The sequence below is a fragment of the Carettochelys insculpta genome, unplaced genomic scaffold, assembly GCF_033958435.1.
Source record: "Carettochelys insculpta isolate YL-2023 unplaced genomic scaffold, ASM3395843v1 scaffold_0108, whole genome shotgun sequence".
Lineage (NCBI taxonomy): Eukaryota > Metazoa > Chordata > Testudines > Carettochelyidae > Carettochelys > Carettochelys insculpta.
This window is the reverse complement of record NW_027439145.1, coordinates 1-5,000: the sequence shown is the minus strand read 5'-3', so window position 1 is coordinate 5,000 and position 5,000 is coordinate 1. Positions and strand designations below refer to the sequence as shown.

The 5,000-nt window shown below is 65.1% G+C and overlaps 1 non-coding gene across 1 annotated transcript; it reads right to left on the bottom strand.

The window, feature by feature from the left end:
• Window positions 1-2,351: 2,351 nt before the first annotated feature.
• LOC142006684 (5S ribosomal RNA) lies at window positions 2,352-2,470 on the bottom strand. The gene has a single exon (XR_012643730.1). It is a non-coding gene; the product is annotated as a 5S ribosomal RNA (ribosomal RNA).
• Window positions 2,471-5,000: the final 2,530 nt, after the last annotated feature.

Sequence of the window (5,000 nt, the reverse complement as noted above, 5' to 3'; positions counted from 1 at the left end):
AGGTCAACCTCCGGTGCTTTCAGCGGGGGTTGACCTGGTGGCCGATTCGCTCCCCGGGCACCAGGTCAACCTCCGCTGCTTTCAGCGGGGGTTGACCTGGTGGCCCATTCGCTCCCCGGGCACCAGGTCAACCGCACCCTTTTTCGGCCGCCTTCGCCTCCAAATTTTTCCCCCCGTTTCCTTGCCCACTCCTCGGTCACTTCATACGCCCTCCCCCTTACATCCACCGTACGCAACACCTCCACCGGGCTTAATAGTCCACAACCGGGACCCAGGGCCTTCCCCGCTCTCAACAACCTCCACCCACGGTCCCCCTCCACCGGGCTTAATAGTCCACAACCGGGTCCCAGGGCCTTCCCCGCTCTCAACAACCTCCACCCACGGTCCCCCTCCACCGGGCTTAATAGTCCACAACCGAGACCCAGGGCCTTCCCCGCTCTCAACAACCTCCACCCACGGTCCCCCTCCACCGGGCTTAATAGTCCACAACCGGGTCCCAGGGCCTTCCCCGCTCTCAACAACCTCCACCCACGGTCCCCCTCCACCGGGCTTAATAGTCCACAACCGGGACCCAGGGCCTTCCCCGCTCTCAACAACCTCCACCCACGGTCCCCCTCCACCGGGCTTAATAGTCCACAACCGGGTCCCAGGGCCTTCCCCGCTCTCAACAACCTCCACCCACGGTCCCCCTCCACCGGGCTTAATAGTCCACAACCGAGACCCAGGGCCTTCCCCGCTCTCAACAACCTCCACCCACGGTCCCCCTCCACCGGGCTTAATAGTCCACAACCGGGTCCCAGGGCCTTCCCCGCTCTCAACAACCTCCACCCACGGTCCCCCTCCACCGGGCTTAATAGTCCACAACCGGGACCCAGGGCCTTCCCCGCTCTCAACAACCTCCACCCACGGTCCCCCTCCACCGGGCTTAATAGTCCACAACCGGGACCCAGGGCCTTCCCCGCTCTCAACAACCTCCACCCACGGTCCCCCTCCACCGGGCTTAATAGTCCACAACCGGGTCCCAGGGCCTTCCCCGCTCTCAACAACCTCCACCCACGGTCCCCCTCCACCGGGCTTAATAGTCCACAACCGGGACCCAGGGCCTTCCCCGCTCTCAACAACCTCCACCCACGGTCCCCCTCCACCGGGCTTAATAGTCCACAACCGGGTCCCAGGGCCTTCCCCGCTCTCAACAACCTCCACCCACGGTCCCCCTCCACCGGGCTTAATAGTCCACAACCGAGACCCAGGGCCTTCCCCGCTCTCAACAACCTCCACCCACGGTCCCCCTCCACCGGGCTTAATAGTCCACAACCGGGTCCCAGGGCCTTCCCCGCTCTCAACAACCTCCACCCACGGTCCCCCTCCACCGGGCTTAATAGTCCACAACCGGGACCCAGGGCCTTCCCCGCTCTCAACAACCTCCACCCACGGTCCCCCTCCACCGGGCTTAATAGTCCACAACCGAGACCCAGGGCCTTCCCCGCTCTCAACAACCTCCACCCACGGTCCCCCTCCACCGGGCTTAATAGTCCACAACCGGGACCCAGGGCCTTCCCCGCTCTCAACAACCTCCCCCCACGGTCCCCCTCCACCGGGCTTAATAGTCCACAACCGAGACCCAGGGCCTTCCCCGCTCTCAACAACCTCCACCCACGGTCCCCCTCCACCGGGCTTAATAGTCCACAACCGGGACCCAGGGCCTTCCCCGCTCTCAACAACCTCCACCCACGGTCCCCCTCCACCGGGCTTAATAGTCCACAACCGAGACCCAGGGCCTTCCCCGCTCTCAACAACCTCCACCCACGGTCCCCCTCCACCGGGCTTAATAGTCCACAACCGGGACCCAGGGCCTTCCCCGCTCTCAACAACCTCCCCCCACGGTCCCCCTCCACCGGGCTTAATAGTCCACAACCGAGACCCAGGGCCTTCCCCGCTCTCAACAACCTCCACCCACGGTCCCCCAAGACGCACGTTCCAAGCCTTAACCCTCAGACCATCCACCCCCCGGGCGGGACCCCACACCCACCTGACCCCAACTCACTCCCACCAAAAACACCACCACCGCCACCGCCTCAACGGCCTGCCCCACCCAGCACTCCCACACACACACCTGCCCCACCAACGCTCCACACACGCTTTCTTCCCTCTCCCCGACCCGACCCAAGCCATCGCACCGCACCGGGTGAGGGCCTAAGCTTCCTCGCCCGCCCCCCCGCCCCCGACACGCAGGCAGGCAGAGGGAAAGGCCTCAGCGCCCCCCAGGACCGTCGCGCCGCCTTGGCCTCACGGCTTCCCTGCTCCCGCACGGCAGACACACGCCCCGCTCTACCCCCGCTGGGGCCAAAAGCTGCCTACGGCACCTGGGATTCCCAGGCGGTCACCCATCCAGGTACTAGCCAGGCCCGGGACGGTTTACCTTCCGAGATCGGACGAGATCGGGGGCATTCGGTCCGGTATGGCCGTAGGCCCCCGCCTCCCCGGGCTTTAGCGTCAGCAGCCTGGCCTCAGTCAGCCGGGCCCAAACAATTAACCCGGAGGCCGGGCCGAGGGAAAACTTCCTCCGAGCCGGCCCAAGGGGAAGGGAGGACGAGGACGCCGGGCCCGGGAGGTGACAGGACGTGCACGTCAGACCCGGGAAGCTGTGCGCCCCGAGGTTAACCCCCGGGCCGGGGCGGGGAGAGAAAAATGTTCTAAGTCCGGTAGGGACAGCAGGTCAACCCCGGTCCGAGGCGGGGAGAGAAATTTTCCAAGTCCGGCAGGGACAGCAGGTCAACCCCGGCCGCCGTAGCAGAGGTTGACCTGGTGTCCGATTCGCTCCCCGGGCACCAGGTCAACCTCGGGCGCTTTAGCGGAGGTTGACCTGGTGTCCGATTCGCTCCCCGGGCACCAGGTCAACCTCGGGCGCCTTAGCAGAGGTTGACCTGGTGTCCGATTCGCTCCCCGGGCACCAGGTAAACCGTGGCCGCTTTCAGCGGAGGTTGACCTGGTGGCCGATCCCCTCCTCGGGCTCCAAGTCCGGCAGGGACAGCAGGTGAACCCCGGCCGCTTTAGCAGAGGTTGACCTGGTGTCCGATTCGCTCCCCGGGCACCAGGTAAACCGTGGCCGCTTTCAGCGGAGGTTGACCTGGTGGCCGATCCCCTCCTCGGGCTCCAAGTCCGGCAGGGACAGCAGGTCAACCCCGGCCGCTTTAGCAGAGGTTGACCTGGTGTCCGATTCGCTCCCCGGGCACCAGGTAAACCGTGGCCGCTTTCAGCGGAGGTTGACCTGGTGGCCGATCCCCTCCTCGGGCTCCAAGTCCGGCAGGGACAACAGGTCAACCCCGGTTCCGGGCGGGGAGAGAAAAATTTTCTAAGTCCGGCAGGGACAGCAGGTCAACCCCGGCCGCCGTAGCAGAGGTTGACCTGGTGTCCGATTCGCTCCCCGGGCACCAGGTCAACCTCGGGCGCCTTAGCAGAGGTTGACCTGGTGTCCGATTCGCTCCCCGGGCACCAGGTAAACCGTGGCCGCTTTCAGCGGAGGTTGACCTGGTGGCCGATCCCCTCCTCGGGCTCCAAGTCCGGCAGGGACAGCAGGTGAACCCCGGCCGCTTTAGCAGAGGTTGACCTGGTGTCCGATTCGCTCCCCGGGCACCAGGTAAACCGTGGCCGCTTTCAGCGGAGGTTGACCTGGTGGCCGATCCCCTCCTCGGGCTCCAAGTCCGGCACGGACAGCAGGTCAACCCCGGCCGCTTTAGCAGAGGTTGACCTGGTGTCCGATTCGCTCCCCGGGCACCAGGTAAACCGTGGCCGCTTTCAGCGGAGGTTGACCTGGTGGCCGATCCCCTCCTCGGGCTCCAAGTCCGGCAGGGACAGCAGGTCAACCCCGGCCGCTTTAGCAGAGGTTGACCTGGTGTCCGATTCGCTCCCCGGGCACCAGGTAAACCGTGGCCGCTTTCAGCGGAGGTTGACCTGGTGGCCGATCCCCTCCTCGGGCTCCAAGTCCGGCAGGGACAACAGGTCAACCCCGGTTCCGGGCGGGGAGAGAAAAATTTTCTAAGTCCGGCAGGGACAGCAGGTCAACCCCGGCCGCCGTAGCAGAGGTTGACCTGGTGTCCGATTCGCTCCCCGGGCACCAGGTCAACCTCGGGCGCCTTAGCAGAGGTTGACCTGGTGTCCGATTCGCTCCCCGGGCACCAGGTAAACCGTGGCCGCTTTCAGCGGAGGTTGACCTGGTGGCCGATCCCCTCCTCGGGCTCCAAGTCCGGCAGGGACAGCAGGTGAACCCCGGCCGCTTTAGCAGAGGTTGACCTGGTGTCCGATTCGCTCCCCGGGCACCAGGTAAACCGTGGCCGCTTTCAGCGGAGGTTGACCTGGTGGCCGATCCCCTCCTCGGGCTCCAAGTCCGGCACGGACAGCAGGTCAACCCCGGCCGCTTTAGCAGAGGTTGACCTGGTGTCCGATTCGCTCCCCGGGCACCAGGTAAACCGTGGCCGCTTTCAGCGGAGGTTGACCTGGTGGCCGATCCCCTCCTCGGGCTCCAAGTCCGGCAGGGACAGCAGGTCAACCCCGGCCGCTTCAGCTGAGGTTGACCTGGTGTCCGATTCGCTCCCCGGGCACCAGGTAAACCGTGGCCGCTTTCAGCGGAGGTTGACCTGGTGGCCGATCCCCTCCTGGGGCTCCAAGTCCGGCAGGGACAACAGGTCAACCCCGGTCCCAGGCGGGAGAGAAAAATTTTCTAAGTCCGGCAGGGACAACAGGTCAACCCCGGTTCCGAGCGGGAGAGAAAAATTTTCTAAGTCCGGCAGGGACAACAGGTCAACCCCGGTCCCAGGCGGCAGAGAAAAATTTTCTAAGTCCGGCAGGGACAACAGGTCAACCCCGGTCCCAGGCGGGAGAGAAAAAATTTCTAAGTCCGGCAGGGACAACAGGTCAACCCCGGTCCCAGGCTGGAGAGAAAAATTTTCTAAGTCCGGCAGGGACAGCAGGTCAACCCCGGCCGCTTTAGCAGAGGTTGACCT